At 41.6% G+C, this 27857-nt stretch overlaps 1 long non-coding RNA gene across 1 annotated transcript; it reads right to left on the reverse strand.

Annotated features, from left to right (window-relative positions):
- Positions 1–999: 999 nt before the first annotated feature.
- LOC121110467 lies at positions 1000–21114 on the reverse strand. Its single transcript, XR_005858954.1, has 3 exons — positions 20732–21114; positions 20007–20148; positions 1000–3396 (listed from the first exon to the last, which is right to left on the reverse strand). It is a non-coding gene; the product is annotated as an uncharacterized LOC121110467 (long non-coding RNA).
- Between the last annotated feature and the right edge of the window lie 6743 nt (positions 21115–27857).

Raw genomic sequence — 27857 nt, forward strand, 5'->3', positions numbered from 1 at the left:
CACTTGCCATGTAGACACCAAACAAACCCACTGAGCTGCATGAAGGGCAACTCCATGATAGGCCAGCAGTTAGCAGTGACGTACACACAAAGAAAATGAACATGACGATGCCGACTGTTGGTGTGATTTTAGGCAGACTGTAACGACTCATTACATTTTTGAAGCTGCCCCATTCTACACTGGTATGACAACAACCCCCCCCCATTAGGAGAGCAGCCCACCTCTGCTGGCAGGGGCAGTGAGGCGTGTTTTAATGCTGATAGATGAAAAGAAACAGGTCAGTAATAATCTTTTGCAAAGATTAATACATCTGGAAGGGAGTATACAACTTAATTTCTGTTTCATTTACAGTCACCTGATTTAGAACTAAACACACACATACCCTCCCAGACAGCATCCTTCTGGTGTATGCCTCAGGGCTCTTATTTTGTTACGCACTTTGTTGGTGAACGCTTCTTGTTCATTGGCACAGGCTGCCCAGGGAGGTGTTGTACTGAGGGACATGGTTTAGTGGGACATAGTGGTGATAGGCGGATGGTTGGGCTGGATGATGTTAGAGGTCTTTTCCAACCTTGGGAGATTCTATGATTCTATGACTCTATGATTCTATGATTCTATGGTAGAGTTTCTTATGGTTAGTGGTGGGGTGTTCCCAGCAAGGGAACTCTATGAGACTACCGGTGCGGTCCTGTCCTTGCTGAGGTCAGCGACTGAGGTGGTGGTAAATCAGGGGGTCAGAATCTCCTGGCAGCAGCATGTTCCTTGGGGAGGACAGAAAGAAAGAGATTTAAGAAACTGTGCCATTAGCAACAGTTTTCCATGGAAAAAGTGCTGAGAACCAAAGTCAGTGATACTTTGCACCCGTCTCTTATTTAAAGCTAATGACTCAGCTGTTCCTTGGCAACACCCTGATGAGTATTCTGACCAGCTACAAGATGAACATGAATCAGCAGAATCTCTCAAATCAAAGAGCACTAGAAATGGTTCTTTTGCAGTGTTCCCTTTTCATTTTAAGTATCACTCCCATTGCACTAGAGACATCAAATAAATGACAGGCAGGAGATGAAAAGTAAACATAAAGCCAGACTAGGAGTAAGTGTTAATTAAAACAGGATTTGGAATAAATCAGGAAGTTTTCCTTTTCTATCCATTACATATAAAGCCTCATTTAAGACCCATTCTGCATTGATTTACATGGCTCTTTGTAATGATTACTGGTGGCTATTCCACTGTGAGGAACCATCCAAAACACAATCTGTGATAAAACTTCAACCCTTGTCATAAGTCACTGGGTGCTCAGTTGTGCTGTCATTGACATCCAGATCTCACAGACTTGACACTAATATGTGTCTGATTAACATCATGGCCTATAGCTTGGAAAAAAATCCATATTGTACAATACCTATCTATCAGCACTCACGGGAATAAGCATGAATGATGCACTTCAAACCACATTTGAATTAGCTAGTAATAGAAGTGGTTGACTGTCTTTACTTTTAGGAAAAAGAATCACATTAATAATTACAGTATTGCACAGGAGAAAATGTCTGATTGGGTGCTGGGTACCATTGGATTTCAAATTGATGTGACTTTTAGGTTCGTACATAGATATACAGAGAAATACAGCTACAGATATTTTGGAGTGATGCACAGGTGTATATGTAGGTATCTGTGTATGTTTGTTATTGTATATGCATACATCTAACATTCATTCCTCCTTACGCTCTCAATATTTAATAGGAGCCTTATGCAATTTCACATCAGCCTTCAGGCTTTCTTTGATGTGAGATAGCTGCTGCTACTTGTTGCAAATTATTTTGGAAGCTTTTGAGCTATGCATATCAAACTTCCTTTTTAATATCATTAAATGCTTAAGTCCTCAAGATCTGCTAAGCTGGTGTTTTGGTTTCCACAACTTAAATCCCCCCCTCTCCCCAAATCTAATTTAGCATCCAAAGTGAATAACCATACAAAGCATTAATACCATAACCAGCAGTAGCAAACAATAAAGTTAAGATGGATTCTCTGGTTTCCCTTGTGATTTGTTTTATTTTTACAGCTTCTGCATAACTTCATTTCACCCAAGTCAACCTTGCAAAGGGCCATATTTACCTTCTCACTGGCATCTGCTGGGGCAGCAGCCACAACAGAGAAGACAAAGTTGTCTTCTTTGTCATTGTCTGCTCTTCAGTGAATGGTGCAGGTTGGAGTCTGCCAGCCAGAAGCAGCTTCTCATGAGAATCAATTTTTTTGTGGGGTTTTTTTTTTCTGTCTAAAATCTTCCCAGGCCTTCCCCAATGTGGGTTTCAAGTGGAGATCCAAAACCAAAATATAGTGACAATATTTTTTCTAGTTCAGCTTCAGTTTTACAACTTCTGCTTAGGTTTAATGGGAAGTTGGGAGCTAGAATATAAATATTGGCTTTTTCTTCCTGGAGTACATGTTTCTTGATAAAGTAATTTATGTTTATAGGACTGCAGTTAGACATATTCCTTTACAGAGGAATTAACTGACTGAATGATTCTCTTTCTCCCATAGAATCATAGGAGTTGGAGGGAACCTCTGGAAGTCATGGGGTCCAACCCCCTGTTATAGCAGGTTCCTCCAGTAGGTGCAGCAGGAAAGCATCCAGGTGGGTCTTGAATATCTCCAGAAAAGGAGACTCCATCACCTCTCTGAGCAGCCTGTTCCAGTGCTCCAGTGCTTGCACTCTCACAGTAAAGTTCTTCCTCATGTTAGTAGGGAACTTCCTGTGTTCCAGTTGGTGCCCGTTACCCCTTGTCTTGTTGTTGCACACTACCGAAAAGAGCCTGGCCCCATCCACTTGACACCTGCACTTTAAATGCTTATAAGCATTGATGAGATCCCCTCTCAGCCTTCTCTTCTCCAGGCTGCGCAACCCCAGGTCTCTCAGCCAGTCCTCACAGAGGAGATGCTCCAGGTCCCTCACATCTTTGTGTCCCCCAGCTGGACTCTCTCCAGGAGACCCCTGTCTTTTTTGAACTGGGGAGCCCAGAACTGGGCACAGTGCTCCAGGTATGGCCTCACCAGGGCAGAGTGGAGGGGGGAGGATCACCTCTGTCGTCCTGCTGGCCATGCTCTTTGTAATGCACCCCAGGATACCACTGGCCTTCTTGGCCACCAGGGCACACTGCTGGCTCATGGCCAAACTGCTGCATGCAGTTGTTCCTCCCCAGGTGCAGGACTCTACATTTGCACTTGCTGACCCTCATCAGTTTCCTCTCCGCTCAACTCTCCATTCTGTCCAGGTCTTGCTGAATGTCAGCGCAGCCTTTTGGCGTGTCAGGAAGGTCTCACAGTACCCAGTCTGGCTCAAACACCATTCTCCTGTGAACAGCATCCCACCATAGGCATGTCTGCAGTGAGAAGCTTTACCTGGCAGGAGAAAAGCAAAAAAATCCTTTTAACCTAGGCTGGGAAGGGAGGGGAGATTTCAGTACATAAACGTGAGTTTGCCAGGCATTCAGCCAGGAAAGGAGCTGCAGGAAGCAACCAGACATGAAACATAGGAAACAGCATTTCCTAATCAAAATATTGAGGATTTGTGGGAAAAATACTACAAAATTTTACCAGAAGTCTCTCCAAAGTGTTTGCTGGGTGGAAGTAGCAGATTAGATTCTTTGGTGATAGTACTGAGAGGACTGAAAGGGAGGCATGTGAGATTCATGGCAGTTAAATTTCCTGAGTTATTAAAAAAAATGCATCTCACTTCTGAGCATTTCTATTTGAATGTGCTTTTTGGAAAAATGTTGTTGGAGAAACACTGCATTGGCTCCTTACTTGCAGGATCACAATGCTGCCATTCACCCACTTCAGATACATCAGCCACAGCAAATGGGAATATTCACAACTTTTGGGATTGTTCAGTGCAGAGTCACAGCGATGCGTTTATGAAATAGCAGAAACATTAAGATGCAACAAGTAACCATTTCTGTAATACAGGCTCTGTGTGTTGTGCCTGAATGCCAGGAATGGGTAGAATTAACACAGTGGCTTTTCTTTGTTAAAATAGTCATAGATGATGGTGTGGAATTCTTAACTCAGTTCCCAAGCATAGACCAATAAAATAAACAAAGCCAATCATATTTTAGGTATGTTCTACCATCAAACACTGTGTTTAATTTCATCCTGGTTTTCTCCGTTTAGAACGCTGTCCTTCCAACATATCTGAGATCTCAGTCTTGTTGGAGCTCCATTTCACCATTGTTTTGGCCCCATGTTTCAGCTGCTCTGCAGCATTGCTTTGGTGTCTGGTGCAGGTGATTTTTATTGTCAAAGGAGAGGACATCATACTTGTTTAGCAGTCTATGATGGTGACCTGTGCTGTTCCCTGATTTCTGGAACACAAAGAGCACAAAGATGTCCCTCCTCACTGCCCTGACCCAGGGATGAGTGACAGTAAGGTAAATGCAGGGTAAGTGAAGGCATGTTTAACTGGTCCCACATGTCCGTTGTTTCTGCAGCACTTGGGAAATGCATATTTATCCAGATCTACTTACTTACATGGAAACAAAAACTATGAATTCTGCTTCAACCCAGCACAACTCTAAAAATACTCATTTGGGTTTTGAGAAAACCCTGCATGTAATTTTGAAATCTTCCCCTTTTCCTGTTCAGAGTAGTTCTAGAAAGTATCTTTACAATATTTCCTATGTCTTTTTGGAAGCCAACTCTTTTAAACGAAGGCTCTGTAGTTCAAGTGGAAGAGAACAACAGTTTGGTGATGCCTGGGAATAAATTCTTAGCTACAGTGAAAGTTCTGTTCACAATTGTCATGGAATTGAAGCATTGCTTCAGATTTATTTTTGTTGCTTTCAGCCTTTGTACTGCATCAAATTTATAATCTCATGTGCAAGCACTCCATCGTAACAATCCCTCTTGGACCTGAAATTTTCCCGTTCAAACTCATCTCTGGAATAAATTCAGTGTTAGACTGGATTTTGTTCTGCAAATGCTGATGTAACCATGCTGAAATGCACAGCAGTAGGCAGAGCGGAGCATCTCTCTCACTTTCTCCTTACTGTCTCATTAGTATTCTGAATAATGCAGGTTTCTGTGGCCCGTTCCTGGCAGTTTGTTTCTTAATATTCGCAGCCTAATCAGCTTGCTGCCTTCTAAGCTCCACTTTTACATTTGAGCTCAAAATAAACTATGCTCCAGTTTTCAGAGCACAATAGTTTTACATTGCACTTGGACAGTATGCGTGGTTTTTAGGAGGGCTAGAAGAAGGAAGTAATCTGTCAGTTCTGGGCTGAAGGAAGGCTCTTTTTACAAAAATTCCCAAATCAAGGAACCTTCCATCAACAACCATCCTATTCTATCCCCCTTAGAACCTCGCATTTCACAGAAGGTTTCCATTTTCATAGGAAAACGTTTTCCTTGCTTCAGAAATCGAGTGGCTTTGGGGTATCTCCCCATATTGCTGCTTAAAATACCTCAAACCAAGGCAAAACCCAACACAGTGGCTAAGGGACTGCTTTTCTTGTTTTGCAGGCAATGTTAAAGCCATTATTTTTAAAATCATCAGCAAAGCATCTGTGGGAATAAATCAAGGAACTCTTTACTATGAAAAAAAGATTGACATCTTGATCCACTTACCAAACCGGGATACATTCCTCTTACATTACTCTTCTCTAAACCAAATTATATATACATACAAGTACACTAACACACTCACTAAAATAATAATAATAACAATAATAATAATAATAAATAGTAATAATAACAAAGCATATGACTTCTATGTTTATATCATAATAGCTCTTTGAAAGCTGTAGGGTGAGGAATATAATTCCAATATGATTTCTACTAAAGGACATAATTAAAAACACATATTTATTAACAAGACGTGTCTGGCTCCTTTTCATAAAGCAACTCACCTCCCCCAAAATGTTTAATTTATTAAAAGAAGTGAAAAAAAGATGCAACCAACTCCAGAAAACAGTACACATGGACTGATGGCCCAGAGATGAGCTTAGATATGGAAAGCCAGCTCTGCTCAAACAATTTTTTGCCTGGTCAGATACAGAGTTGGTGGTTCATACATGATTTAATGGCAAAAAGAACAAAAACTGTTTAAGGCTTTGGGATATTGAACGGTTGCCTCACCATTTTTCATCAGTATTACTATGGGGAAGGAGGGCTGGAAATGTCTTTAAGGAAAAATAAAAACAAAGATATTAGAAAAAATGCAAAATATAAGGAAGAAAAAAAAAAGCTTCCCATAGGAAAAGTGTGTTCAGGTGGGGCTGGAGGGCAGAGGGTGTATGGATGTGGGAGGGGAATGCTACGTGTTAGCTGACTTACAGCACAGCCTTCACGTTAAGACAGTAATCAGACAATTAAGGAAGGAAAAGGTAATCTTGGAGCAGTGGAAATGTCTACATTGGTAGTGTTTTCACTTCCAAATGCATACACCAATGGCAGTTAAGAAGCTGTAGTAGTCATGCAATGCGTTACTCTGGAATCATCACTTATTTCCCACTGATGGATTCATTGTGCTCCACTCAGGCTCTCTGCAAGAAAGTAGGTGGCATCACAGTTGCATCAAGTATTGGTGTTTTCTGTTTGTATAAGCCCTAGATATAACATTATCAAACAATACTAAAAACAGGAGAAAAAGTACCTTCCTGTCTGTAATGTATATTGGGTAAATCAGAGGATTTCCTAGTATTTATTTTCTGTAGGCCTTTGTTTTGAACATAAATGTTTATTTTCGATGGGCCTTATTCTTATATTCTAGCCATGTAAACTCACTGATTGCGATAGCCATCTCCCTAATAAAAATAGTGCAATTAGATGAAGGCCTGATAGCCAAAGAAGTGTTAAAATCTTCAGAGAACGACTAAATGATCCATTAAGTTTGGCAACTGCAAACTCATTTCCTACCTGCTGTTCGTTCTGTGGCTGCTACGAACCAATTATTTCAGATAATGTGGGAAATAGTCCACTTATGAGAATCCATCAAGAAATCATTATTCCACCAGAAACAATGTGCTGTTTTTTAAACAGAATGGGAGGGTGAGGATTCAAAATATTTTCTCAGTTTCTACGGTTGTATTTTTTGTTTGCTTGTTTTTGAGGGGAGGACTTGATAGGGAGAGGCTGGGCTGGAGGGCTAGAACCACATTCTCTAGAGTTTTTATTAACCAGTTTTCTTGGCTAAAATGCACTAGATGTGGGTATAGTATGGTGCTCACCATTTTGCACCACCTCCAGGCATAGCGTACCACAGCAAGGTGTAGCAGCTTGAGCTGTTATATATGATACATGTATTTCCTTATCTAGCTGTATATAAAGTCTACTTAAGTTAGATGTTAGGAAGAAATTCTTCACTCAAAGAGGAGGGAGGCCCTGGCAAAGGCTGCCCTGAGAGCTCTGGGTGCTCCACCCCTGGAGATGCCCCAGGCCAGGTCGGATGGGCCCTGGGCAGCCTGAGCTGGTGGAAGGCAGCCAGCCCATAGCAGGGGGTTGGAGCTTGATGATCTTTGAGGTACCTTTCAACCTAAGCCATTCTATGATGCTCTGATCCTCAAGTTTGGCTGGGCAGAGCAGATTGTCACCTAAATGACAAGGTGACCAAGAAATGAAAGCTGTAATGGCCCTTTCACTATATTAGCCTGTAGTCATGGTTTGAATTGTTGGTTGATTGTGATGGATGTCTCAGTTTAATATCAGTGTGCTATGTGACAGCAATAGCTGGTCAAATTCGTGGGGGAGGACAGGGCAGAATAGGGCACCCTCTATTGTCTAGCCACATTCCAGCTCTAGTTTTGGTTCTATTCATTTATTCTAATAACACATTGCAAAACATTCCTGCTATCTTTTCCTCTTACAAAAGTGCAGCTCTCATTGACTTTCCCCTTCAGTCTGGTTGATTACTTAGAGTCAAAATATCTCCTCAATACCGTGGTGGTTAATGAGAAATTGGATCCCATGACATTTGTTAGCAGAGCATCTCCTAGCACTGGTGTGACCATTAAAACTTGTGGTTATAGAGTTAGGTGATAGTACATAAAAAGAAATGATAGTTACCCTTCCCCCATCTCTTCTACACAGCCAAAGAACAAGTAAAGTAGAGCATTTTTGCCTAAAAAAAAAAAAAAAAAAAAAAAAAAGTTACATAATTTAAAGCTCTTGCTCCTGTTAGCTGCCTCTTGAAGAAGACAACGCTACAAAAGTCACAAAAATCTCCTCATTACTGCTGTTTATCATTTTGTTGCTGCAGCTGTGAGATTCCTCCGCCAGAGGTTGGCCATGGCCCCTTTGCATTAAGCACTACATGAGCATGGAAAATTATGGTTCTCCCCAGTATCCTCATCAAGGGGAAAAACAAGCTAGGAAGTGAACAAACCCACATTTTTATGTGAGCTTTAGTTTACCAATTGCAGATGTCATGTTCAACCTCTGCATCCACCTAAAGTCAAGCCTGCAGCCAGGAGGAGATCCCAAAGCCTGGGTTGGTGCACCCACCTGCTGCAGCTTGAGAGCTGGTTGAAGGCAGCACAGTGTCCAGCCTTGGATGTGTGCAGGCTGTTGGGCAGCTGAACAAGGGAGTGTGTTTGAGACCTTGGGATCTATCTGTGCACTGCTTCATGCTAGTGCAAACCCTACGTAAAAGCAAGTGCAGTGTAATGTCTCTCTGGAGGGTCACAAGGGAAACAGAATAATTACAAAATAAGAAATAGGCTGAAATATATACATGTATCTATTTTCTAGAGAATGCCATTGCTTGGCATAAACAGCCCTAATGAGACTCGGAACCGGGTTATGTTGTCCAGCGTCCAAGAAGAAGTGCAATGCCCAGGTTGAGAACAAGAAAATAAAAATTCAACGATGAATGCATATCATCCTCAATGCCTTTCTCAGAGAAGAAAAATCGCAGACAGGTACATACCACAGCAAAGAGCCCCTCAAGGACAACACGTAGACCCCCAAAAGGCTCCTGTTGTGCATGGAAATGGGGACTGCAAAACCAGGGCTGTGCCTGTAGCCTTGTGCTAACTTGGAAGGTACTAACCCTAGCTCCTGGAATGCAGTGTGTCTTCATGCATTTGTTTCTCCTTCTAGTAACTTGGTTCTTTTGATAGAAGATGAATCTACATCTGCTTTTATCTATCATTTGCTGCTAATTATTTTCAGAGAAAAAAAACTAAATTTATTTATATTGGCTTATTTGAGCTGCATCATCAGATAGACTCTATCCTAGACACGATCTGCCATTCCAAAGCAAGTGGACAACCCAGATGAACTTTGGCATGAAGACAGAGAATGGACTCCAGCACAGTGTGACCCAGGCCAGGACACAGGGGTGGGGATCTGTGCTGCACCCAGGCAGGACACAAGAGCCCTCCAAGCCCCACATCATCCTGTCACACTGAGCTTTCCTCCAAAACCTCACCCAGTTCTTGATAGGGATATCCAGCCAAATCCAGTGTTTTCACACATCACATACAAATGAAACAAGAAGTTATGCTTTGCTTAGGACATTTCCCCCTTCTCTTTTAATAATTTTTGTCTTTGATAAAATGAACGTAGAGCTCCTTACTACCTCAGCGTTCTGCAGGAAAACTTCAAGTTCTGTGGGTACAAATGACATCTTTTTGAAAATAAAGCTTCCTTACCAAAGGCTATTGTTTAAAGGACACAATTATCACTGAAGAAATCCTATAGAATGTAAAATTATACATATTAAGTATTTCCAAAAGAAAGAGGCTACAGCTCCTAATGGAATGGCTCTGGGTGATTCTTTTGTATCTCAGAGTCCCAGTACCAATTTTTCTATCTGCAGAAGCAGGTGAGGAAAACAAGAGTGGCAAGACACATATGCCATCAGCACTCCGTGGTACATTCAGCACAAGATTTATAGCACTCGCAAGCTGTGAACGCAGCCCGGGCCAGAGACAACAGAAAATTTCCCAAGTCTCTTTGGTTTGAAAACTCTCTATGCTTTTGTGAACAAGTGAACAGTCCTGGTGTGCAGCCCCTTAGGAAGGAGAGCTCTGCAAGCAGAATATATTACAGAAATGTCATGCAGAGAACAGATGCTAAAAGGGATCACAAGACAGATGGTTCAAGACTTCTTCTGGAGTTGGCCAGACTGTACTTAACAAGAAGACATTCTTCTCAAGGCTGAAATGTCACACTCAACATTCTCAGTTTTGGGGGCCAGGCTGATTTGATGTAGCTAGCAGGCTACTGGAGATTTTCCCAGTGCTCTCTGCGTAGCAGTTCTAGCTCAAGTCTCTACCAGACTCTGGATAGTGTGTCTCAGCTTGGGTCACTTTCCTGTGGCAAGACAGTGACTGCTTGGCACCCCAGTCACTGCTGCAGAAAAGCTGGGCCAGTCAGGTCCCCACAGTAATTGCTCTCACGCTTTCCAACCATTGCTTGACCTGAAGAGTGCCTCCCAAATTTGGATGGTGAGACTGCTGCCTGAGAGCAGACATTGGAACATTCTCTGTCAGCCCGGTGCAAAACAAAACAAAGGTGTTGTCATCAACAGTACCTGCAAAATTAGGAAGGTCCTTTGTGGTTCTAGCCTGTAATCTCTGAGCATATTCTGAATGCTTTCCCCTTTTGGTGGTGAAAGCTGAATGTGTGTCTTTCTGTAGAAGCACTGCATTTTCTTGCTAGTGGGGTGTGGGAAATGTCCCCATTTTCCAGGACATTGTAACCCCAAACTGTTATCTGGAGCACAACAGAGGCAAAGCAACATCTGGAGCACAAAGGCCTTCACCGCCGCTGTGAGGCAGCTTCTACTAAGGCACCTACATACCTCCGTGCATGTGATGGGTGCCCAGCTCACCTAAATACTACTGTTTTGAGAAGAAACACTGCTCTGAGCTTGGTTAGGCCTCACAGATGAGCCACCAACATCTCTTTAGCTTGCAGAGGTGAATGCAATGACTTGTTAAACCAGCAGTATAAAGCAATCTCTGCTTTTGGCCTATGCTGTGAGGACTTTATATGCCAGTCTTTTTATTTCAGGAAGAACATTCTTCATAAATCACTTCTTTCCTAAAGGACTCGGGGAAAACACAATATTATCTCAATTAAACAAAAGTGTTTTCCTGCAGATCTATCACTCCAAATGGAATAGAATGACAGCCAGATCAATGTACGTCCTGTAATTCAGAAAACACATTCAAAAATGTTTCATCTAGATTAAAACCCTATTCCTCCTGCCAGCATCATTTTCAATTTATGGCTGGGGAAAAGCAGGGGGTTACAACTAGCTGATGCTGATTAGTCGCCCACGTTCACTTCCCTTTGTTTATGTCTCACCAGCAATGTTAGGCATCTGATCCAAACGCTCACTGGAATGCTACACAAAACATTGGTGCATTGATAAATGCCTGCTTTTTTTTTAACTTCTTGGCAAGTTGGTCTGATACAAAGATGGGTGAGGGAAAGGAAAGACACGTATGACACAATATCAGAGAGCAGGTGGATGGATAATTCGCAACACAGATTGTAAACCCTTGTGCCATTTTAATGTGTCATTACAGTAATGGGAGATTTATGCTAGCAATACTTTGCAGTTTTGTTGTTTTTTTTTCTTGCCAAAAGCACACATTGCCTAAATTGAGACTATTGATGTAGTGCTCTCATCATTTAAGGTGCATTAGAGACAGCATAAGAAGAGAAATGTGGAGAGGGACATTGGGATGCTCTTAGTGAGTCGCATATAAAATTAAATGGGAAAATGAGCAAAACTCCATCTCATCGTGGCACAAAACTTCTGTCTCTGCATGAAAATAAAATCATTCTTATTCCACTTGCACTCTGTATGCTGGTAATTTGCAGAGCACCGAGTGGTATTATTCATCCAGCGTAGCTAATATTATTTATAGCATTTTGAAAAAGGCAATTTAATTGCCCATGGATAGCATTATTTCTACTAAATATCTCCCAAATGGAGACTTGGACAGCATGACCAGAGCAGTGCTCTGCTGATGGCCTGTGCTATGAATGCCCTGTAGTTTCTCTCAGCAGCCAACTTGGATCTTGAAACAGACAAAAAATCTTAAAGGTTTTATGTTTCTTACAAAAAGAAATAAACAAACCGAAGGAAAGAGAGAGAAGAAAAGAGGAGCAAAGAAAAAATGCAAGATCAAGCGTCAGCCCTGTAGGTCACAGCAACTCTAATCTGAGAACGCAGGGATACCTCCAGCTCCCTACGTGATGCTTCCACATGAGCTGAGAGGAGCACATGCCCTCAGCTACAGGCAGGCAAGAAGAATACTTCTAAACTTTATTGTCCTTTTCTGCAATGTATTCACATACACTACTTTAAACAAATAAACAAAACCACAGTGTTATCAGAAGAGGTTGTGCAAAGTGCTCTTCCCTGAGCACTGAGTGGTTTCAGTACCATACATGTCAAATGAGAGGCATTTCCTCATGCATAGTGCTGCATACAGAAAGTTTCCCATAAGCCAGGAGAAAAAAAAGATTGCTGGAAGTATGAAAAGCACTACTTCCCCTTAAAATAAAGCAACTTTGGGAATCGTTTTAACAGGTCAAATCTACCCATGAGAGCTGGTGTTAGAGTAATAAAGGCAAATTTTGCAGAAGAAAATTTGGATCCTCATCTAAACATGTTGAACATGAGTTTTAAAGGCACATTGTAATTCATCTGATGGATGGTCCGGTGAGAGCAGCAACGAGCTCGCTGCTTCTGCACTGAGCTTGGCTCTGGAGAGCTGGGTTTAGTTCACAGCTCAGCCACAGGCTAAAATATTGGATGTGGCATGTGCCCTCTTATCCCCTCTGTAACAAGAGATTATTACTGCAGTACTTTGCACTGGTGAGAAAAGACATCATTTATTAACTTCTGCATGTTCTCACGTACACTGATCATGAAGGTCATATATAAATTGCCCTGTAAGAGTAGCTAGTTTTCTAGTGGGCTTGTGTAAGTCTTAACACACCATAAAATATGGATGTTCCAATCAGCACCTGGTATAGTATATCTGATATTACTAGTTAGAAGAAATTTATAAAACCCCCATTTCATTTGCAAACTCCTTCATTTCACATTTGCAAGATTTTTTTCCATGGTTTTTTTTTTTTCAAGTACCACAAGGACAAAAGGCAAGGAAAGGGCTAACATTAAATAATGCTTTTAAACTGTTTTGTTATTATTATTATTAATGTTATTAAGTGTAACATTATTTTTATGATGACATGCAGTGTATTTATTATTATTTTTTTGCTCCCAGTAGTGACCTGTCTTCCAATTCTACCCCTTCTGAAAAAGAAAGAATGAGCCCAACTGCTCCCGAGTAAAACAAGAAGAAAAAAAGATCCATTGGAATGGTCCTTGAGGGTGTTTCTGCTCAGTGCCATGGCTCATGCCCAGAGAGCTGAGGCTATCACAAACTTCAGTTTTCATGAAGGTTTGCACTGAATCAAACATAATCGGGCCCTTCATGTGTACAGATATCAGTCTTTGGTAAAGAAAACCAGGATGGGTGCTTCTCAAACCCTGGAGAAGTTCTAAAGACATTCTGAGAGTTGCATGGGAAATCTGAAAAGACCTATGAGGGAAAATTGCAGTTATATCTGTGGAGAGGATAAAAGCATACGTGCTTTTCACATGCATGTGGAAGAGAAAAAAATAATAGCATGGGATTCACCAGTGAAATCATGCTTAAGTGACCTGATCGCCTTCTATGATGGGACAACTACCTGGATAGATGAGAGGAAAGCAGTGGATGTTGTCTACATGCATTCCACCAAGGGTTTTGACACTGGCTCCCAGGATATTCTCATAGGCAATCTCAGGAAGTGTGGGCTGGATGAGTGGGTAGTGAGGTGGATTGAGACCTGGCTGACTGGCAGAGCTCAGAGGGCTGTGGCCAGTGACACGGGGTCTAGTTGGAAGCCTGTGACTAGCAGTATCATCCAGGGGTGGGTGCTGGTCCAGTCTTGTTTAACTTATTAATCCATATCTTCATAGAAGGCAGAGTACCTCCTCAGCAGGTTTGCTGATGATGTAAAACTAGGAGGAGTGGCTGATACTCTGGTAAGGGTTAAGATTCACGAGGATCTCAGCAGGCTGGAGAGATGGGCAGAGAGGAACCTCTTGAAATTCAACAACGCTAGGTGTGGAGTCTTGCACCTGAGAAGGAATAATGCCATGCACCAGTACAGGTAAGGGGCTGATCTGCTGAGAAAGACATCTGTGGAGAAGGACCTGGATATCTTGGTGGCCAACAGGTTGACCCTGAGCCAGCAGTGTGCCCTTGCAGCAAAGGCTAATAGCATCCCGGGGTGCACTGGGAAGAGTTAAGGGTTGACAGAGGATCTTCTCCCCCCCTGTTCAGCCAGCCTTTTGAGGCCTCATCAGGAGTGCTGGGTTCAGTGCCGGGTTCCTCAGAGAGACCTGGAGCTCCTGGTCCACTGAGGAGCGACTGAAATGCTGAAGGGACATGAGGAAAGACTGAGGGAGCTGTGCCAGTTGAGCCTTGAGAAGAGAAGGTTCAGGGGGATCTGATCAATGTGTACAATAATCTGATGGGAGGGTGTCAAGAGGATGGGGTCAGATTCTTCTCATTGATGCCCAGCAATAGAATGAGAGGCAATGAGCACAAACTGGAAGACAGGGAGTTCCGACTGGCCATGAGGAAAAACATCTTTTCTGTGAGGGTAGCTGAACACCAGCACAGATTGCCCAGAGAGACTGCAGTCTCTGGAAATACTCAAAGGCCAACTGGACACATTATTGTGTGATGCGCTCTAGGGAACGCTGCTTGAGCAGAGGGGTTGGGTGAATGATCTACAGAGGTTCCTTCCAACCTCAACCAGCCTGTGGTTCTGTAATTCAGTGTTCAGCAGAATTGCAGCTTTCAATTAAAGACCCCCACTGTCATCCTGATCTTATTATAACCATCAGCCATTCTCCTCCTGATGCTCGATGTGACATGCAGTATGTTTAGGTATGGACATTTACGTTTTCAAACAGATGATTTTCCAGTTAAAGCCAGCGAAGCCTCTAACCTGATTTACTGCTGTCAGCCTCTGAGATTTTTAATGTACTGCAATTATTTATTATTTGATGAAAGCACCAGTCATAAGATTGCACATCATAGGACTGCATGACCATTTTTTAAAAAAAAGAAAATCTTTGGAGATATCATGGACAGGTGGAGATGATGAGTGCAAAACATCCCAACATGTATTATTTCTTAAAACCATGTGAATCTGTGATGCTTCTGCTACGGTGATTTAATGCTTAGAAGTAGAGGGGCTGATGAAGCCAGCTCAGAGCCGAGTTCTAGGGACTGCTACAATCAGAACACTGAAGCAAAGTACTTTGCTGCTTACATTTTTGACTGGTTTTGATCTATACTGGGGTAAGGAGATATTTTTAACTGAAAACTCTTCTGCTGTGAATAACTATTCAGCTTACACTATTTAGTGAGCTTTCAATATACAGAAATACCCCAAGGGGAAAAAAAAAGCCCACATAGAAAAAAGGCAAAATAATGAAGTGTGTGGGCTGCGTGCCTTGCAGCTTTTGTGCTTGGGGCTATGTCCCATGCATCAGTGCTGGTGCTCAGCCATCAGTCCTGCTTTCCGCAGACCAGGAGGAACACTGAGCTGCTGCTGAAGGCCCAGCAACAGCACCTTGTGATCCATTAACGTGACTGTCATTTCCTCTAAGACTCACAAGCAGCAGATTGCACTTAGGTGTACAATACCTACCTCATAGCAGTGAAAAGAATGACGTACAAGCATCCAATGCTAAGAACAAAAATGTACACGTAAAAGAGATTTGATGAAAAGTTTCTCATTGGCCTTAATCACAAGCATTTCCATCTCAAATAAGTACCCACTGTTCACTTGCACACTTAAAATTCTCAGTAAAACACAGACCACACAATCCAAGTAGTGAAGGAAACTGTGTTCACTTGTGATGCCACACGCAGATTATTGCAATCTGCATATTTCTCTCCACCCACATATGCCTTAAAATTAATGTTGCCCTTCATGATCAACTGACAACAATGATGTTGTCATCGGGGACATGAAGATTGATTTGCTGCCTGCATCAAAGACAGACAGAAAGACGGACAGACAGACAGAAAGGCTGAGGTTGAAAGGATCTCTGGAGATCAGATATTCCACCCAGCCATGCTCAAGCAGGGTCACTGAGAGCACATTGCACATTAGCCACCCTCTTTTGTAAATCAAGAGATGAACAAAGCTTCAAAATGACTTTGTCAGTAGGTTACTTCAATTATTTTTTCATGTTGATAGCCAGAATATTCAACGGCAGATCTAGTCAAAATGCATACATTCCTCAGTAGTGCACACTCTGTAAAACCGGGAGCATGCAATGAAACATTTTGAAAGTAATTCCCTTTGCTGTTTTCTTGATTCATGAGTCTTAACATATTGGGCACTGGTTACAAAATCCCAGTCTCTTTAAAATTCATTGGGAGTTTTTATTTTTGACCTCAGTAAAGCTGGGATTTCAATTGCCTTTTAAGGAGGTCACCAGTTCCCTATTTAAAGTCAACTGGAGTTGGACTTCACTGTCCCAGGGTGGCAGAACTGCTGAGCTGCCTTCAGTTCATGCTAGCCTGAATGACAGCTCATGTTTTTGGATAGGTCTCCAGCCTACACAGATTACAACTGCTTCATGGTTTGTATATGAACAGCTTTTGAATCTTGGTTTTTGTCTGCGTTACAGCGTTTCAGATTTGAATCTCATTCCTGATTCCTGATTTCTTTTCTAGTTTGGACACAGCTCTATGCATAATTTGCAGAAAGACTCAAAATGCTGACCTTCAAATGAGATAGCCAAATAAGCGAACACAGCTGAAACTGATGATTTTTCCTACCACGGTAGCTGTCAGGACAGTTTTAGTGATCTCTGGGTTTATTTTCATTTCTCCACTTGTTTTCAAAATGATAGGAGAAATGAACCACATGAAAGAATGATGAAGGAAATAGGTGAAAAATGAAAAGCAGGAGCTGTTTTCCCAGAAAAAAAAAAAGGAGATCATCTTGCAACTTAGGCATGTGTCTTATGTGGAATTAGAAGTTCATGACTGTGATGGGTTGATGGTTGGACTTGTTGATCTTTGAGGTCTTTTCCAACCTTAACAATTCTGTGATTCTGTGAAATAATCCCTACTCCCTGCTTTCTTTGGAAAAATTAAATCTAGGAAATCGTCAACCTGTAAAACTTGAGATGTGGTCAGATGAATAACTTGGGCATGAGCAAACCTGAACCTTCTGATGAAATTTGACAAACATTCTACCCTACACCTGAGCTGAACTGTAGGTTGGTTCTTGCAAACTTGGAGAGGGTTTTACATAGCTGAACATTACAGCAAGTGTGATATGTCTTGGTTGAGATGGACTCAGAGTTAAAGGCCATGGCAACAAGGGCTGACAGAACTTGATTGCATTCGTGGCCTTTTGTTCTTTGCATTTTAAGCTGAGAGTAACTGGATATTTACCCCATCCCTAAAATCTGTATCTGCACCTCGTGACAACCAATGGAAATAATCCCACCTGTTGTACTGGAATGGGACCAAATAAACACAAAAAAAAGGTATTCTTTTCCGATGAGCTGGGGAACAGATAATCCCACTGCTGCAACCTCGTTGTACAACTGATAATAACAGTCATGAGAGCTCTCAAATAAAGGAAGCTTAAAGCTAGTCTCACGCTGGCACAGCATACACCCAACAAAAGGTCAGTCTAGACCTGAGGAGCACAGGAGCTGCTGAAAACAGCACACATCTGCTAAGAAAAGGTGTGTTTCTTTGCTTGTCTCCAGGTCCTCCCAGGTTCTAAAAACAGCTCAACCAAAAGGTGAAATTATACAGAGTAGCTTGAATTCTATCAGGGAGAGTGAGAGACAAAACTGGAAAGAAACAGAAGGATCACATTCACAGCACAACCTATGGAACCAGCAAAGCCTCCCTCTGCTTTACATGCAGAAATCAATAGTCTGGGCAGAAAAAAATCAAACGTAACTGAAGGTGGTGGTACAGTCTGTCCTGGAGGTTTATTTCCTGCCGTCCCACTGAGCCTCTGTGGACCTATTAAGGAATAATGGCGGAGAGCTGCAGGTTGCTTGGCCTGCTGCATTGATTCCAGCAGCTGGAGAGAAGTGCAAGGATTGAAAGAGTGTATTCTGTACCAGTAAGACACAGCTGTCTGAACTGGTTACTTTTGTGGAACTGAGCTTGTTGGTATGAAGTGCTTAAATTGTGTAATGTGGGATGGCAACAGGACATTAATAAATACTATGGGGTAGGTCTGTTCCCTATCCCTGCTACACTAGCAGAAAGTCAAAATTCACTTAAACCAGAATTGTGGTGCAGAGATTGATATTCTGAGGTGTTTTCAAAGCCAAATATTTATTTCAGTGACTTCTCCCTCATGAGTGGTTCGCAGGTCTTCTTCAGATATTGGCTAAGTTCCAGTCCAAGCAAAGAACTTACCCCCAAATCTTTTCTTTTCTTTTTTTTTAAATCTCATAGGAAAGTCTTAATCAGTGTCTTCCATGAGCCCTTATGAGGTCGCTCTGTCATCTCTCTCTAGCAGCCTTCCAGAAATACTGGAATCCACACATATCCTTCAAAACTCAGTTTGATTAAAAGAAGAGAGAAAAACAGAGGTTTGCTGAGAAAGAAAGAACATCTGTGTTTGTTGACAGCAATAAAATGTAACTTGTCACCAGAGCTGATATGCTGTATTAATGGCTCTTTTGTGAGCTGGATGCTATAAATATTGATGTGAGCACGCTGCTCTTGGATGTGTGTGATGAAACTTTTTAAGGTGAATATAAAATTGTCTTCGGTGTTTCTACAACTTGGAATTCAAATATCCTCTTTAATTGGAAGCGATTACACTCGCCACCAGGAACAATTTATGCTGATGATGCTGCAGATGGAGCAGGGAAAAGTACTTACATCTGACAACCACAGCTGTCAGCATCTGTAAGGAGCAAAACTGAGGGGCAGACCTCCAAATGAGCTGAGTGATAATGTATGTTGTTGGGCTTTTTTACTTTTTGGCAAACAACGTCCTGATGCTCACAGTGATGGTGTGGTTGCCATGGTTACTCGGGAGCCAACCTCTGCTCCCATCTGAGGAACCAGGTACATTTTCTCCTGTACATTGGATGTGTCCACATGGACATTCAACATTCAACATAAGAACTCAGCAGGGTCTGGGGGACCAAGTGTCACAAATCAGCTTCCAACACCTGATACGTGATTACAGGGAAAAGGATGTAGCTGCATTCCTGATTCTTCTACAGAAATGAAAAAAAAAAGTAACATCCTACCCTCATCAGGCTTTAAAAATGCTTAAAATTTCCTTCTGCAGGGCAAATGTTCAGTTGTTTTGAAGATGGCAAGAACAGAGAGACTCTCTTTGATGTAAATGCTGAAATGCTGAATGCTCCCTTAACAGCTCCCAAGCCTATGCGCCACTTCATGTGTCCTTCAGATTGCTGCTCCCGTATTCAAGGAGCTGAAATTGGTTCCATCTCAGCACGCACTGTGGGGTGACAAGCAAATAGGGCTTGCCAAAGAAATGTATGTGCCAAAAGGAAGACAATTTAAATCTGGGGCAGAAAGAGCTAAAAATGTGATGCGTGTACATGGATAGCACCAGCTGCTGTCATAAAGGGACTAAATTAAAAAATAAAGAAAATTAATTTTAGATCAGATCTTAAGCAATACAGGATTTTCAACACCCTGTTGTGCAGCGACTGAGTTAAGAAAGGGTAAGAAAATCCATCTCCTACAGTGCAGAACAGGTATAAGCCTCTCCCAGGTCAGTAGCACTGTTTGAAGCAAAAAATAAAAATAAAAATAAAAATCCCAGAAAACAAACTAAAGATCCTCACTCAAAAGCAAACGTTTTCAGGACCGTCAAACAATAGGAGAGAAGCAACAATTTTCTACTCATCTTGTGGATGGCACAGATAGATGGTCATGACTCACCTTTCTTTCTAACAACAATCCGTTCTGTTCAACACACTGGACAATACCTGAACAGCAGAATCAGAGAGGCACAGCATTGTCCAGCATGGCAGCTGGGGAAGCAACACCGATCTCCAAATGCCCCGATGTGATTTGTGTTGGTCTTGTCATTGTTGAGAAACAAAAGGAAATAAAAACAATAATAAAGTGATGACTATAAGAATTAATTTTAGAGGAAGTTCTACAAAGCCAGTGAGTGGCTTTGACCTGTCCCCCTGCACTATATTTGAAGGTCACAACCAATTTTAGGAGCAATGATTACTGTATTTAAACACATAAACTCTAGCATATTTGGTAAAGATAACGTAGTTTTAAAAAGATAAAAGGCTTAACGATTATAAGGAGACTTCCATTTGTGTGATGCTGAGATACAATTTCCCAGTGCACAAGTGGGATACTGAAAGTTCATAGAATTATAGAATCATAGAATGTCTTGTGTTGGAAGGGACCTTGAAGATCATCCAATTTCAACCCCTGCCATGGGCTGGCTGCCTCCCACCAGCTCAGGCTGCCCAGAGCCCGTCCAACTTGGCCTTGGGCACTTCCAGGGATGGGGCACCCACAGGTCTCTGGGCAGCACTGCCAGGGCCTCACCACCTCCGAGTGAAGAATTTCTTCCTAACATATAATCTAAATCTCCCCTGTTTTAGTTTAAAGCCATTTCCCCATTTCTTATTACTACATACCTCTGTAAATAGTTGATTTCTCTCCTGTTAATAATCCCTTTAAATACTGGAAGATTGCAATGAGGTCTTCTCTTCTCCAGACTGAACAAGTCCAACTCTCCCAACCCTTCTTCGTAAGAGATGTGCTCCAGCCCTCTGAGCATCTTCATGGCCCTCCTCTGGATCTGCTCCAACATCTCCACATCTTTCCTAAGCTGGTGGCCCCAGGCCTGGACGCAGTACTGCAGATGGAGTCTCACAAGGATAGAGCAGAGGGTGACAATCCCCTCCCTCAACCTGCTGCCACCCCTCTGTTGATGCAGCCCAATACACTGTTGGCCTTCTGGGCTGCAAGCACGCACTTCTGGCTCATGTCCGGCTTTTTGTCCACCAGAACTCCCTAGTCCTTCTCTGCAGAGCTGCTCTCAGTGAGTCCTTCTCCCAGTCTGTACTCATATCTGGGATTACCTCAACCCAAGTGCAAGAGATAAGGATGTGGTGTGGGACCGTGTCAAAGGCCTTGCTCAAGTCCAGATAGATGATACCAGTTGCCCTTACTTTGTCCACTGATGCCATCACTTCATCATAGAAAGCAATGAGATTGTTCGGGCACAATCTGCCTTGGTGAAGCTGTGCTGACTGTCTTAGATCACGTCCTCATCTTCTCTCACGTGCCTTAATGTCTCTTTTGGGAGTCCTGAATCTGTTCCATGATCTTCCCAGGCATAGGTGTGAGGCATACCTGTCTGTAGTTCATACAGAAGTTTGTAACGGAGGTGGAGACAGACCACAGTGTCTGACTGCTTTGCTACTTGAGCTGCAACAGCTAAAGCTTCAGCTGAAGAGACTTGTGGAAGAGGGGGGATACCAGATCTGTAACATGCATGGAAAACCAATGTCAAAATATGTTCAGTATATTTATAACATAAAGAATATATTTCAGGTGTTGACATTGGCTTTATACAGAGACAAAAGAAGTTCTGAGCAATTTATTTTGTGTAGTAAAGCTAATAAAATTAACAGATCATGCTGACTGAATGTGCTTGCTATGTCAGTGGACTGAACACTGAACAAAAGGGAAGACACTGAACATAAAGTACCTAACTGACAGGAAAGACTGCATATAAAAAGCTTTGGCTTTCCTACACTTAAGACAGAGGAATAAGAAATTAAATTCTGGTTACTTCTTTTCATGCTTTAGCTATAGTAATTTACATCATTTATATTTAATGCTGATATAATGCCCTAAACACTGGAGATGGAGAATGTCATGGCATGAGAGAGGTATGGAAAATAAACAAATTACAGAAGAATGTGGAGACCATGACCAAGATTAGGAACCATGGTCTGGACTATTACAAGTTAGCAACAAGAATGGCTGTAAAGTGGTGTCAAGTAGGTTTGGAAGAGCCAGTGTCATAATTATTCACATCTAGAATAGATATGGCATTCTCTCTGTATGAAAAATATACTTTGAAGACTGGGAGGAAAAAGCCAACCTCAGTATCACTGGAAAAATCCAGTTATTTTGTCTTCTGTGGGTATGTCAAAATGTTTGTTGGCTAAGTTGGATGAATTTTTCTGGGAAGCTGCTAGTACTTGAATAAACAATAAGGTCTTGTTTAACTGCACCAAAAAAGTAAAGAAGTGGCATTTACAGAACAGCAGCAGTAAAGAAAAAGGTGCTCCAGATGCAGAAAAATATGAGTTTACTTTAAGTTAGTCATCAAGAAGCATTACTGAGATACATATGCAGGACATAATCCCAAAACGTCATTCTCCAAATGTTCATGTAGTATAAGAACAAAAGACCTGAGTTGTTAATAGATGTGCACTGTGAAGAAGAGCTTGATGGTAAAGATGTAACGGAAAACTACAGAGGGAAAAAATCCCTGAAAACAAACTCTTTGACCTACTTTCAAAACAGAGAAAGCAGGCACAATGCAGTATTTCAAAACTTCAGGAATATTCTGACAAGGGCCCAGCCGTTGAGCTCCGTGCATTAAATCTTGGCAGCATTGTATTGTTCAGTTCTGCAGTATTCACATGGAGAAATCAATACACATTATTCAGACAAAAGCCATGCCACACATTTATAGGAACGTTGTGGGTTTGAGAATTGGGCCCGGAAGCAAATAAATACAACAGCCCTGAGTTCCTTGCACAGCACAGCTCCGTGAGCAGACAAACCAACACGTTTAACCAACCATAGCAAGGATGGGAAGCCAGGCAGAGACGAGTTCATCTTTATTTTGTGGATTTTCTCTGCCTTGCAGGCAGAAATCACAACTAGGAGCTCAAGTAAACTGAACAAGGTAATCCCTGCTGCCCCGGGATTTTATGACTTGGTTTGTCAGACCCTGGGATGTGGATTAATCAGATTCATGGTAAGCGAGGACCTAGCTTACTAAGTGGTAGAGTAAAACAGCAGCTTCCAGAGCTGGAGCCACCGATTCAGCTGTACCCAATTATGTAAAACTTAAACATTTGCTTCCCATAGGTTTGGCAGTTTGGAACATAGAATGATACTGGAAAATGCTCACTAGGAGACAGTAAGCTCAGTGCAGCAATGGCTCCCTCCACTGTCCTCCTTCCCACTCTCTGAGTCAAGTATTATTTTTTGTGAATTCCTTACAGCTCTTCTCTCAGCCATCTCTTCCTTTGCTCACCCTGGACCACAGACAGTGGGTTTCTCTAAAAGCATTCTTCCCAGCAGCTGGAGATGCTGCACAGGCTCACAAGGAAGTCAGATCCTGCCTTCCTGTGGTTTGGCTGCTTGCTGTAACAACCAATCTTTGCAGAGAATGCTGGGCACCCTCAGTCTGCTCCCAACCAATGGCATTTTAAAAACAAAACCCAAAACATTGTATGTGTTTCTAAAAAAATGAGGCAGAATCCCTTTTGTGCCATGCAGAGGATGTTGGCAGAAGGAAGCAAGCGAGCATGCAAACCAAGCTCAGATGGTTACAGGTTCAACCTCTTCAGCTTTGAAATTTATGGCTATAGACCTCATAAAGATCCTTGTGACCATCATTCTGCAAACTTCTTGTTCAGTTCTGATTTATAGCTCGTGTAAATCCAAGCAAAACAGAGCAGTAGAAGAAATCTGTGGGATAATTTATGGCTTCAGTTTAGGTTAGGCTTTTAGTAGTTATTTACCTTTATACTTTAGATAAAGATTTGTGAGTAGCCAATTACCCAAAGCAGCATGAGCTGCTTTGACAGCTGACTTCAATGCAGGAGCTACCCTTAGAAAGTACTGCTTTATTTCCTAATAGAAAGTGCTACAGTTAAATACTGAAGCCAGAGTCTATACCCTAAATGTTAAAATGGTTGGGGGAAGAACATGATGATCATTCACATGGAACAAAGTGTTTGAGGATAAAAACTCCAGAAAAGGAGATGGAGAGATCATTACTATATATTTATATAATGCCAGGGATGCTCTTTTAGGTGTTCTTTGAACTTTATTTTATTTTTTTAGCTGTACCAATTTACACCAGCTGAAAATAAACCTCCCTAAAGAGTTCATTAAACCTCTGTCTCAGTACTGCTTTGCTTTGGGACTTGAACTTTTGTTGATGTGAAAGATTCACTATTTTCTTCATGCAGAATGGTACCTGAGATTTTAAAACTGGGTGTGTCATGTTGGTGTTACCTTCACTGGGTCTGTTCCCCACATATGACTGCCATGTGGCTGGAGCAGACATGAAGGGAGGAGGCTGCTCAGCCACACTTCCTACAGACCCGCTTAAAGCCTGGGCTTCTGTGCAGGGCTTTGCTACCCTCTCGCAATGAAGGGCCTTTTGTTGCCTTCATTAAGTCATTGTAAAGTCAGATGAATAATTTACATTGTGTTTTGATTGATTTTGTGTCGTTTTTTGGTTTGAAAGGGAGTGAGAAACCAACTGCAGTTCCTCGTTAGAATTCATTTCTGCTTAATTCCTGCAGCTACTTTGAAAGCAGTTCAGACTCAGAATGCTAGATCTCAAACACAAGCCTTGTTGATCAGATGCTTCAGTCACAAGCTATGTATCCAGCTGGGTGAGCATAATTTTGCATTTTCCTTGTGGCTGATGATGCCTGAGCAGCGATGAACTAGGGAGCTACTGTCTAAATAAACTGCAGTACTCAAATATTACTTTCAGGTCACTGATGGAAAAGGGTTTGGCATCACATTTGACAGACTTCACAAATCAATATGAAAAGAGGCACAAGACCCTCCTCTTAGAAAGACATGAATTTCCTAGGTACAAGTCATCACCTTCCTCCAGCTTCTCTCCCTCTCCCCTTGGGCTGATGCCCAACACGTTGTGGCCATGGAGAGCCATCCCAGCCTGCAGTAGTTATAGAAAATAAAAGGTTCAAAGTCTTTCAAGATTCAGGTGTTAGGCATTCAAGATTAGGCATTGAGCATATGTGACTGATGACATGGAAACTTCCAGAAGTTGCACAGAAATTATCTTCAATTATTTGACAGCTAATTGTCATGACAATATATGTTGGCTGAGTGGACAGTCACAGTTTGATGGGGTAGCACTCACACGGCACTTGAAGACCCACAGCCACACAAATGCATTATTGGTAGATATCTACAGTCATACGTAAGGTTATACTTCCACATCCATGGTCTGAGTTTTTAGCCACACTACAAAGGAATTTTTCTACTTTTGATTTCCCATATGGGCCAAATCCTGAAGTAGTGCTTTGTAAAGTTAGGGAGCTTTTATAGATGCAGAAGTTGAGTATTAAGTCTGCAGTTATTAAAAATGCTTTCTTATCACCCAAAGCAGGTCACTATTCAGACCAGAGTAGGTTCCTGCAAGGAGGAGATTATGTGAATTCTCATCTTTTAGATGTGTAAGAGTTACTCCTCACACGAGAAGTTTCAGAGAATGCCCTGGCACTTATCAGCCTCATAAATGTTAACCTGAGATTTTACAAACTTTGTTGAGTACATGAACAGTATCCACAGTGCACCACTGAAATATTGGACACTTACTTCAAGCCTTCCTACCAAAACCTGCATGTTTGTGGCACAGTCATCACCCTTTCTTTAACCCAAAATTCCCCATACTTTTGCTACAAAACACACAACTGTACCTTTCCTTCCCACTCATGTGAAGTGCTCTGTAACAACAAGTAACAACAATAAATAAACTAACTTCCATGATAAAGCTTATTCACAGTGAAAGATGGCTTTCTGTGCTGCCAATATTCACCTCCACCTCCAATTCTATTCCTTTGTACTCCTTTCAGAGGAACGAGATGAATAAATGCATCAAGGAGCATTAGCAGAAATGGGTGCACCTCCAAATGACCTAACATTTTACTGGTACAGTCTTCTAGTATTGTAGATTTTGGACATCATTCCTGTTGCAAGCAAAGGTCTTCTCTACGCATAACTCAAAATCAAAAAAATAACCACCCAGTCTGGAAGAGCCCATCCATCCCACTGCCCTTTGACAGGGCCTCATTTCAGAGCATGCAACCTGCAGCATGACAGTGAATTTTCTTTCATTCACCTCTGAGTGTTTCAAAGGGAGACAGGATGTTTCCATCTCCTTTGTGAAGTCATGTGCATACGAACCTAACCAATATAAAAACAAAACAAGCCAGTTATGCCAGACAAGCAGAAGTTGCTCAGCCTATTTTTAAATCTAAGCAGAGCCTGACATAGCCTAACATGATGTTTCCCATCCATTGTACATGTGCAATCAAGACCACTCCATGGTTTACTGCTGTATATGCAATTAACTGCGCATTTGCAATTCTTATATGACACAACCTACTTTGCTGTTTAATTTGCTTAGTAGCAAATGATATTTGAGGACAGACTCAGCTAGATAGAAATCTAGGATTATAAATAGAAAAATCACTCCTTTACCTCATTTTCCATGCAGTATCTTTGTCTTATATCTTAAATATCTTAAATATGAGCAGCATCAAAAATTGCTAGTTACTGTCCTGAGACCAGTAATGGTCACAAGGCTTGGTGCTCACTGAAAGCCTTTTTAATCAGCCTGAGAGGGAAGATTTTCCACTAGAAGTTGAGAACTGATACTAACATCAGTATTATTTAATAGAGCTTAATTCAATTTACCAACCTACTCCACTCAACACAGCCCTGTGGAAGGTCCCCAGTTGTTCAACAGGAGCTGAGAGAAGACGTCTCAAATGGAATAGCAAGATTGAGACACAGATTTGTAATTACATCCAGAATTTTTCTTGTTGCCATATTTGTAGCTTAGCAGGAAGGTGGAAAACAAGTGGGAAGGTCTAAGGCAGCCATTACCACTGTCCTGCAGGAGTTTCTCTTAAGTCTGCTGTCATTCAGAGGAGACAGGTTGGACAGTTTGACACTTTGGCCTCAACACATGATGTTTGGGAGACAAGAAAAATAATAGAAGAGGACAGACAGTTAAGAGAAAAAACCACTGAGGGAAAAAAAAAAGAGTTTTATCCAGCAGTGACTGCATTTATCAAGTAAGATATCAATGTAAGAAAAACTCATATTTCTTGACCTGTGATCATGGATGTTTTACTGAATGCATCACTCACATTCAAGACATTTCCATCTTAACAGAATTAAAGATTCTTTCCTCATTTCTACAGATCATGCCCAGTGCTGATAATGATGTTGAACAAGGGGAAAATATTATAAACAAAACAGAATTTGAAACGGAGCAAAGATAGTTTTGATGGTGGTCTCTCTTGAAAAGTTTCATGATATTTAAATTTAAAGCCTTAATGACAACAAAAATTTAAAGACTATCACCCATTATCAACAGCTGAGAAAATCATACTTAGGCACAGGCACATAAATAGGATCTCATTTTTAGTTGGCTCTGTACAATTGCCTCATTACTCCTTTTAGCTTACATTTTAGCACATTAGAACATCAAGCGTTCTTTATCCGTTGTATGTTTGTTACTGTCTCCAACGATGTGTGAAATGAGAGCCACTGAAATTTACTCCAGTAAATTTGTGTCGTTGGAGGATCAAAACATGGACAGTCTGATTTCATAATGGCAGATCAAACTTGTTTCATGCCTTAGAGTCATCATTTGAATTTTGCTTCAAGATTATGTTATGTCATTTATGGCTTTTTTTCAGTAACCATGACTGAAGTGACTTGAAGCTGCCT

Source organism: Gallus gallus, chromosome 3, assembly GCF_016699485.2.
Source record: "Gallus gallus isolate bGalGal1 chromosome 3, bGalGal1.mat.broiler.GRCg7b, whole genome shotgun sequence".
In the NCBI taxonomy this organism is placed as follows: domain Eukaryota; kingdom Metazoa; phylum Chordata; class Aves; order Galliformes; family Phasianidae; genus Gallus; species Gallus gallus.